Here is an 11362-nt window from a genome sequence, read left to right on the forward strand (position 1 = left end):
ACCCGAGTGATCTCGGTAAGAACTAAACTTTCCTTAGCTTATCATGCGAACTCGGTTAACACTAACTCACCGTGTGACATACAGGAATGCTCGGTATACACTACAAAAGGCTTTACTGACCGACTGAGCTTGGTAGACTCTGTAAACTGTTTTCCTGACCGACAGAACTTGGTAGACTCTGTCTGATAACTGATATGGCATTTGTGTAACATCAAAGACAATACACAATTACTTAATTGTATCCAACAGCGTTGTCTTCAATTGGATTGTATTCGAATACTGCTTGTTTCCCACTATCTTGTCTAAACACTTTGTCTTGATTGAAAATTAAACATCTGTCCAAACAATTTTTAGAGTTAACCTTGCTATCTATTCAACAAATTACTCCAACTAGCCTATCAATCTGTCCAAATAGTTAAGAAATCTCTTCAAAATCCAATGCTATTGTCAATTAGGTCTTGATTTTTGTGCACAGACTTGTATTTTCTTGCGCGAGCCCATTCAGGTCTTTGCAAGAGATCTTGTGTATACCCACATGAGATCTTGCAAATGGTCTTTGTTATCTTGTCACTTCTTCACGCGAGTCAAAGAAAGTCTTTGTGTGAATTTAAAATTACTATTTTGAATTTAAAATCAACTTATTTGACAAATCTGTGACCTATATTCAATTTATTTCCTACATTAAGTTGTCTGTCCTCTGTCTAAAAATAGTCCCAAATATCAGTACTTTGCTTAGTTGAAGACTTGTGTCTTGTGCTTTGACTAGTCTCATCTCTTAAGTTGTCTTCACCCTTCATTCTTTAGTGCTTGTCATGCTTTGAGCTACATTACTCATAACCTTTGGTTGTTCTAGCCTTTAAATTAGACTATTTGTGCCTTAATAGACAACATTCTTACTTTGTCTTTTTTACAGAGACTTAGTCCTAGTACAATGCTTGTCCAAGTGTTTTTGCTCTTTTCCCTTATGTATGACTATTGCAACAAGAAGTGGCAATGTGTTTTATCCTCTTAGAATTAGGTGAGGTCATGCTAGGGGCTATAATCATAGAAGAGGTCACTTACCTTTTGTTACATAGTTTGCATCTAATTCGTCTAGTGAGGCATCTACATGATCTCCCTCACTTGTCAAGTCACCTTGAGTCCAACAAAAAATTTCCATAAACCTACAACAAACTATAATCCTTTGTATCAAGAGGATACTGAGATAGGTAGAGGTCCTATATCTCCAAACATGATGCATGACTTTGTTTTCAAAGGACCTTTCAAAACACAACATACTAAAACTAAACACGTTCCTACAATGACTAATCGTGAACCTGAACATGGTAGTCATAGTAGACATCAAGAACCACCTAGAAATGACAAAGAGAAATAGAAAGACCATGACACTGATGAGGAAAGAGAAGAGGTGGAAATACTCCTTGAACACATAGAAAAATGTTGAAGAGACAAAAACTTTCAAAAGGTCATGGGAATCCTACTCAACAAAGAGAAAGAAAAGTATTTTCTCAAACTTGCCCAAGAGGGAGCTAAGATACCCTCTCATTTCAATGTGGAAACCATTATCATGCTTGAAGAAGAAACTGAGACTTCCAAAATCCAAAAAAAATTAAAAATTATGCAAGACCAACTGGCTCAGATGATGCATGAGAAAGAGAAACCCACAAAAATGTACACATTAGATACTCTTTGTCCATTTCCATTTGACAAGACCATAAACATGCCTCCTTTACCATGAGGTGTAGAGCTACCTAAGTATGACAAGTACTTTGGCACCACTGATCCCTAAGATCACTTGTAGGAGTTTGGTGCCTTGTCTATGGAGTTTATGCATGATCAGACATACCTCATGCATTTATTCCCTAGGAGCCTAGGTGGTTAGGCTTTGGAGTGGTTCTCACACTTACCTCCCAATATCAAGACATTTGACTAAATTGCCAACTTATTTGTCTAGTAGTATTCTCATAACATTCAACACCCTGTTAAAATTTGAGATCTATGCAACCTTAAGCAAAAATTCAGAGAACCTTTTCTCACATTCCTCCAATGGTGGAGACAAATTTACACTAAGTATTCATGCAAAATTCTAGAAATAGAAAAGCTTGACATCTTCACTAATAATCTTCTACCTAATTTTGGATATAGAGTCAAACTTCAAGGTCCACGTACCTTTGAAGACATGATTACACAAGCTATCCGTATTGAGGAATTTATGGTCAAGAAAGGTGAACTCACTCTTTAGAAGGACATAAAACAAGGTTCCACTTCTAATAGGGATAAAACCAAACATGTCAACAAGAACCGAGAAATTGTACATGATGGAGTTGTTGACAATGTCACCCCCAAACCTGCTGAGGTGACATTTAATCTCACAGATAGCCTCAATGCGGCCAAAAATGCTGAGAAGCCTCCTCCTAACAATAAGGCATCCAAAAAAAAACCAAGAAACTCATAGGCCACAGGCCCTAAGCAAGAATATACACCCTTGGGTGAGCCTTTGGATGTGGTTTACAAAACATTGCTGCAACACAAGCTTATTTCACCAATAGACAATCCTTGTCCCTATGATCCACAACCACGTCCACCATGGTGGAATGAAACCTCATTCTATGAGTATCACCAAAATAAGGGACACAAAACTAGCAACTGCATAAACTTGCGCCATAAAGTCCAGGACATGATTGATGTTGGTGAACTTGTGGTAGATGGACATAACAAAAACTTGGATCACAAGGCATTCAAAGAGCCTTTCCTAGCCTATGAAAAAGGAGAGACTTTGAAACCAAAACCTAAAACCAAGGTCAACTATACATATTTGAATGATGACAACATGATCAACATGGTTGAACCTATGGATTCTGACTATTGCGACGTCATTACCATTAAGGAAAAACAAGATAATGACAAACCTAAGACACCATTTGTCTTGAGAGGCCCTACTCCCAACACAATGGATATCACACCCTCGCAACACTGTGCTAATGTTGTTACTCGCTCTCATGCCAAGTTGGTGCTGAAAGGCGCTGCACCTTCTACTTCTAATCTTGAACAACACAAAGACAAAGCCCTTGCTGGTCCATCTAGAAAAGGTGAAAAACCCACAACAAACTCAATGACAACCAGTTATAGTGTTCTCAATCAATTGGAATGAACTAATGCTCAAATTTCCATCTTGAGCTACTAAAAATCTCACCTACTCATAGGCAGATTTTGGACAAAGCCCTCACTGAGGAAAATGTTCCTTAAGATCTTGATCTTGAGTGATTTCAATTCATGATAGGTCACATGAACTCTCCTTATCTTATGACCTTCTCTAAGTAGGATGATAACTCACTGAGTCACCCACACAATCAACCTCTACACATCAAGGTTATGATCCATCAAACACATGTTCATTGGGTACTCATCAATAACAACATTGGCCTAAATATTATCTCTAGTGCTCTACTTAGATAATTGAATTATTCTGAGGACTCTATCAATCCTCGATGTAAGATCACCATCAAAGCATTTGATGAAGTGGAACAAAAGTCTCTAGGTCTTATGGTCTTACCCATTCACGTTAGTCCTGTAGAAAGGGATGTCACTTGTCAGGTGCTTGACATTCCCTTGGCTTACAACATTCTATTAGGACAACCATGGATACATGAGATGCGCACTGTACCATCCACAGATCACCAATACAGCAAGTTCCCATTTCATGGCTTTGAAGTTACTATTCCTGCCACTACTAGCTATAACTATAATATGCTCAAAGCTACTGAAACTTTCATCCTTGCTAACCGTGAATCCATTGATTATCATGACAATAAGCTAAAACAAATTGAGCAGTCATTTAAATTGAAAGAAATTGGCATGGGAGAGTATCACATTGAGGCAATGTTGTCATTAACATCTCTCCCAGAGTCTCCTCGGTATTATGGGAGACCCTTAGAGGCAAAGAAGCCCTTCGTGCTAATACCTCAGACCAAGTATAATGGCACTTTCGTCAAGGCTACAGTTCCCTTAGAGGATGAAAGTGAAAATAGAGCCATTTCTACATGGCTTTACAGAGAAGAGGTTCCAATAGACTTAATAGAGAAAGCTCAAGAAATCACTCCTAAGAAATATGGCCTTGGTCTAAGGCTTATGAAGCATTTTGGTTTCAAGGGAACTGGCCCTATTGGGTGCAATAACAATGGCCTAATTGATCCTATCAAAGAAATAGCTTGAAGCAATAGTGATACAACTGGCCTAGGATTTAAGAATGTTCCTTTCCATTTGGGACCTAATAAATTCATACCAAAACTTGAGAGTTCATCTGGAAATGAGTCACAAGCTGAGTCAGACACTCAAGAGGAACAATCTAATGGTGAGGATTCCTATCCTCATCCTATTCCTCATGATCTCGCTAAATTCTTCGCTGAGCCAAATGAATTTGTGCCATGTGTTAGCACTGTGGATGATACCAGTGATTCTTCTGAGGACAATATAGAGCAACTCATAGATCATTCAGAAAAGGGAGAATCTAGTTAGTCATTACATATCGAGTATCTATGTAAGAACCCAGATGATGAAGGCGAGTATGTCCCTATAACTGTTGGGGAGTTCTATAGTCTCTCGCCATGTAGCATTAATTCTAAAGAATATGAGTTTGACTCTCTTTCAGAAGCGACTATTGATAAAGACATTGACCAGGTTCATGTCTATGAAAACCAAATTGAGGTGGGTGAAACATCTATGGTTAGGTCTGAAGGGTCTGATACAACTAGTGTCCTAGAGTCATCAATTGTTGACGTTAGTTCTCAGAGGCATTTGAACACATCTATGGATGAAGTCATCATAGGTCTCGAATTTCTGGTCTAAGCACTTAATGACTATACCATGAACGCAATTGAACTAGCTACTACTCTTTCACTCACATAGTCTGAGCTTATAGACTAGAACCTTAATGCATCTAGTGAAGTCCCCACATTCCAGAATGACTATGCTCTCACCTGCTACCTAAATGCTATCAAACCTATAATGTCTTCCACCAATGAATAGAGCATCAACATGACTGAAGCTGAAATCAAATATCTCAGTCATACAATTAAAAAGAAAAAATGCAAAGGGTCTGATGGTGAAAACCACATTGTGGCAGTATCGGAACCCTAAAAAGTAAAAATAAAAGATGTATCCAAGGCACCCATAGATGAGATATTTGATGCACTTCCAAGTCACTTTCAGGAGAGATCATCAGTGTTGATAGAGCCAACACAGCCAATTAATTTGGGCACAAAAGAACATCCTCATATGATACATCTGGCACAGTCACTATCATCTGAAGAAAAGGAAGAATTCATTACCTTTTTCAAAGAAAAGAAGATAAATTTTTCTTGGACATACTCTAACATGCTAGGACTGGATCTTGATCTTATCATGCATCACTTTTCCATAGCACCAGGCATCAAACCAGTTAAACAAAAACTTTAGAAAATGTATCCTCATGTTGCATTGCTTGTTAAAGCGAAACTAGAGAAACTTCTAAAAGTTGGTTTCATCCGTGCAATTGATTATGCTGAATGGATATCCAATATTGTTCTAGTCTCCAAGCATGATAAATCTATCAGGGTTTGTACTAACTTCCATGATCTCAACTTGGCATGTCCTAAGGATGATTTTTTGCTTCCTAATATTGATATGATAGTGGACATGATGGCTGGCTATGAGATGTACTCACTTATGGATGGGTTTTCTGGATACAATCAGATAAAAATTACACCAGAAGACCAGAAGAAAATGGCTTTCACATGTGCATGGGTAACCTTTTGCTAGAATGTAATACCATTTGGCTTGAAGAACGCTACTTCTACATATCAAAGGGTTATTACTAAAATTTTCCATGATATGATGCATAGGACCATGGAGGACTACATCAATGATACCTTGGTCAAAAGTGCTAAACGCAATACTCATCTGCAAGATTTGGGACCCATCCTAGATCGTATGGAAAAATTCAGCCTTCGGCTCAATCCTAAGAAATGCACATTTGGTGTCACATCAAGAAAGTTGTTGGGATACATCGTCTCTACAAAAGGAATTGAGGTGGATCTAGAGAAAGTACAAGAAATAATGGACATGCTACCACCTCAAAACATTAGTCAGATGAGAGGACTACAAGGAATGCTCCAATCTATTCACAGTTTTATCTCATAGTTGGCAGATAGATCACAACCCTTTACAAAGACCTTACATAAGGGTGTGAAATTCAATTGGAGCCAGGATTGTGAGCAAATCTTAACATAGATCAAACAATATCTTGTCAATCCACCAATCCTAATGCCTCCTATCCATGGGAAGCCTTTGCTTTTATATATCTCAAAAACTAAAACCTCTTTGGGAATCCTATTGGCTCAAGAAGAAAATGACAACAAAGAAAGAGCTATCTATTACTTGAGTTGCACACTGATCTCTTATGAGAGGAACTACAAAATAATTGAGAAAGCTTGCTTGGTAGTCATCTTTGCTTCCCAGAAGTTGAGACACTACATGCTTGCCCACACTACGTGGCTCATGGCTAAAATAGATCCACTAAAGTACTTGCTTAGTAAGGAAGCTCTCACAGGAAGATTGGCTAAGTGGATTACGATACTAAGTGAGTTTGACATTCAATATGTTGAATGCAAATCTATCAAGGGATAGGCAATTGCAGATCAGCTGGCTAATGCACCTATGTAGAGTCTCTTGTCGATGAACATTGTTTTCCTTAATGAGTCAATTCTAACACTCACACACCAAACATGGGTGATGTTCTTTGATGGGTCCTTCACACAACAAGGATTAGGTGATGGATTACTCTTCATTACACCACAGAGATATTCATTGCCCAAAGTGTACAAGATTCTATAACCTTGTACAAACAATATTACTAAATACAAGGCTTTGATCAATGGCATGAAAATTGTAGTCAAATGGAGAGTGGATTAGTTAGACATCTTTGGTGACTCTCAACTTGTCATCAATTAGGTTAATGATATTTATCAAATAAAGGATGAAAAACTAATTCGTTGCAAGTGCATGGTTGATGACTTGAAGAAGTATTTTGTGCACATTACCTTTCAACAAGTTCCTCAAGAAGATAAAAAAGTGGTTGATGCCAAGGCTACTTTGGCCTCCCTACTATAGAGACCTGAAAATAACCTCCAACATGAGTTCTTGGTGGAAGCATTACACTACCCAACCTATGACACCCCTGATACTAGGATGATTTGTTCTATTGCGGGACAAGAATCATCCCACTACCATCACATTTATTCCTATCTCTGCAATCAAACCATTCTGAAAAGGCTGACCCATAATGAGAAATGTTACCTAGTCTGTAATGTTTCACATTATGTCATTTTTGCTAACAATCTATATAGGAGAGGTCTCAATGGAACACTCCTTAAGTGTTTAGAATCTGAAGAGTCCAAACACACACTAATTGACATTTACGAGGGCATTTGCAGATCTCACTCAAATGTCCTGATACTAGCTCCCAAACTCCTTAGAGCTAGTTACTATTGGCCTAAAATAGAGCAAGAAGCTATCAAGTATGCTAGATCCTACAAGTAGTGTTAGCTACATGGGAATCTGATCCATGCTCCAACCAGAGAGATGATTCCCTCTACTAAAACATGGCCATTTCAAAAATGGGCCTTCGACTTGGTGGGTCAAATCCACCCAACCTCTTCTAATGAACATAAGTTCATTATCACAACTACATATTACTTCATGAAGTGGGTAGAGGCAGTACCTCTCACAGTTGCCGATGGACCAACTGTAGCTCTTTTTATCACAAACTACATCATCTACAGATATGGTGTACCATCCTCAATCATTACTGACAATGGAGGACAATTTAATAAAAAAGAGCTCAAGGAACTATGCAAGAAATTCAAAATCATATAGCATTGGTCTTCCATTTATTACCCCCAGGGTAATGGCTAGGCTGAGGCATCCAATAAGGTGATCCTCAAAATTCTTCATCGCACAGTCAACAAATCAAGGAGAGATTGACATCTCCAGATTAATCCAGCCTTGTGGGCATATAGGACAAGCATCAGAACTCCAATGGGCATGACTCCCTTTGCTTTGGTGTATGGGGAAGATGGTGTGCTTCCAATAGAGGTTGAGATTCCTACCTTGAGAATCTCTATGAAGGGTCTTATTACTAATGATGACTATAGGATAGCTTAGCTTCAAGAGCTAGTGTTACTGGATGAATGTTGACAAGTGGTGTGTGATCATCTACGAGCATATCAACAACAAATGTCAAGAAGCTACAATTGGAGGGTCAAGCCATGTGACTTCTAGTTAGGTGATCTCGTCCTAAGAGAGAACCCTAACAATTAATAGCAACGAGTCCAAAAAGGGAAGTTTGAACCAAACTGGCTCGATCCTTACATCATTATTGCAGTATATGGATCTGATGCCTACCAGCTTTCCACAACCAAAGGAGAAGTGCTCAAGGAACCTGTCAACACTCTCCACCTGAAGTAGTTTTATAGTTGATCTAATATCAGTAGCTCTTTGTACATATCTATATGTCCTGAATTAATCTTAAAAATTAGAAAAAGTCCTGAAAAAAATCATTACCTTGGTGAAAACCTAGCAATAGGTGCCTTGGTAATAACAAAAAAAATCAAAAAGAGAAAAATACAAAAAATTAAAAAAACAAGAAAAGTACCATTGGTGAAAACTTGGAAATAGGCATCATGGTAGCAAAAAAAAAGAAAGAGAATTTCTGCCAAGAAGGTGAAAACCTGGCAAACAGGCACCTCTTGTTCCCTATGCTCCATCTTACACTGCATCTTCTAGCTTTCTATATAGTTGTTTTACCACTTTTCTTTCTTTTCACTCATGTATCCATGGATTGAGTCTTGTCACAGCTCAGGGGAATTCTCCTTTAGTGTCACTCTTTTTGAGATTCTCCTCATAGTATCTCTTTCGCGATAGTCACTAGTCATTTTGGTTGTGTCTGCCTACTGTTGCTAGTGTCACTCCTTTCAAGATTCTTCTCATAGAATCTCTTTCATGACAGTCATCGGTCATTCTGATTGTGTCTATCTACTTTCACCAATGTCACTCTTTGCAAGATTCTCCTCATAGAATCTCTTTCACTATAGTCACTAGCCATTCTAGCTATGTCTGCCTACTGTCGCCAGTGTCACTCTTTTCAAGATTCTCCTCATATAATCTCTTTCGCAAAAATCACCAGTTGTTTTAGTTGTGTCTGCCTGCTATTTCTTAGGTTACATCTCTAGATTCCTTTATGGAAGATCTCTTTTGCGTTAGTCACTGGTCGTCCTGGCTGTGTCTATCTACTATTGCTCAGTCCTCCTAGGTTCTTCACCTCAAAGATTCCTCTTTGACCTCAGTCACCAATCATTTTGACTATGTCTGCCTACTATTGTCACCCTACTAAAGAGATTTCTTTCAAACATGTTCTGGACAGTAATACTTGACATCAATCCTATAACAAAAAAATGAATGCAAAATGACATACTTGTTTGGATATGCTAAGCATTTTTCTTTGTTTTCTTTGTTTTCGCTTGATCATGTCTCCTCGAGCAACTCGATGATGTCATTTTTGACTCAAGAAGTAATGACTGGGGGCGTGATCCTTTCTCTGCTTTTTGTCTGTGGTTTAGTTCCAATTAGTTGATAAATTCTTATAAGAGGGGTGTCCACTATAAGAGCCTCCATCTTGTATTGAATGGCCAGGTGTACCTCGATTTCTTTTATATGAATACATCAATAATGTTGGTTCTTCTCCTTGTCTGTTGAAGTGAATTCTTTATGCTACAATAATATCTAATACTCATCTTGCTAAGTGAATGTATGGGTCACTGCGAGTATAGATGACACATTTTTGTCCTAGGTTACAAATGCAAAGGTCGTTGCAGACATATTACTTACTAATTACTTAGCATAAGAAGGATCTTCAGTGTGTTTGGTATGTCTACATACAAGTAGTATTCTAGTCATCCTAGCACTTATACTTTGATGTTTATGTTAACTTGCTATATTAAAAGGGACAAATTTTCTAGTCATTCTAGCTTCTTGTGCCTTTAATGCTTACATTTAATCCTGAAAAACCTATGACATATGTCGTATTCATATTTCCATGATTGCAAAGTCAGTGGTAATTGTAGAATGTTTAAGCTTTTTTTATGTCCAGTGATGATAAATTGTTGAGGCTTGGTAACCAGACCTAGGGTTACATTTAATATAGTCTTGCATCACATAATTCATTTACATAAGCACATGATTCAGTAGCAATTCTGTCTCTATTCTTCATGAAGAGAGATTGGGGTTTTCCTTCAAATGTATCTAGATTCTTCACAGTTGCACAAGCATTTGGTTCATTGGTTCATGCTCCTCGATGGAATACCTGTCACTATCAAGAAAAAATGTGCAACACTACATGAGATGTTAGTTCATTTCCATACGCATTGCATCCATATACTCATATCATCTACTCTACATAATCATAATCACATCACATCAAAGTGAGCATGCTTCCATCACATAACACATTCATCTCATCAATATCTCATGTACATCAAAGTAAACTAGACACAAAAAATGACATGTACACAATGATACTTGGCTGAAAATCTCATATATATATATCAAAAATGTGTTAGTACAAAAAATGGGCGATACTTGAGCATTATTGATCAAAATCGTACAAAATGGTGCTGGCACACCAATGGATACATAGCCAAAATGAAAATTGAGGATCAAAGTAATCAAGAGCTAACTATGGCCTATGCCATCACACCCTATAGCTGGAGGAGGGGGAGGAGGCGACATATCTTGTCTTGCCGGAGGACGAGGACCCCCAAAATCTTGGGCATACTAAAAAAATTGAGGAACCTACTGAGACTCATCGAGCATAACTATAGAGTATCCTAAGAAATAATAAGCCACTCGAGCCATCTACAATCTGACCTCATCCTACAACATCTCTGCCCTCCACTCGGTTGTCTATACCTACTCCTGTAGTCTCAGGATCTCCTGATCTCACTTGGCCAGCTGTGCATCCCTCACTACCACTACAATCTATAACTCTCTAATCTACTGAGAAGCTAGTCAGATCCACTACCTTTGTCATCAAAACACCTCGATGGATCCTGTGGCGAGCTGCTCCTACATCTCCTCATCAAGCATCTTAGGTGCCTACTCCTCCGCCCTTAGCCTCTATTGTTGTCTCTACCCACCGCTACTACCCCCAGCCCTTGGATCTAATCCCATCTACCATGCAGGGATCTCTACCTACCTAACCCTCTGTCTCACCTTTGGTAGTGGGCCCTGTGGTGCCTGTTATTGGGGAGCCTACTATGGGGGAGCCTAC

The sequence above is a fragment of the Cupressus sempervirens genome, chromosome 8 (assembly GCF_028749045.1).
Source record: "Cupressus sempervirens isolate cs-2001-9-10 chromosome 8, ASM2874904v1, whole genome shotgun sequence".
In the NCBI taxonomy this organism is placed as follows: Eukaryota; Viridiplantae; Streptophyta; class Pinopsida; order Cupressales; family Cupressaceae; genus Cupressus; species Cupressus sempervirens.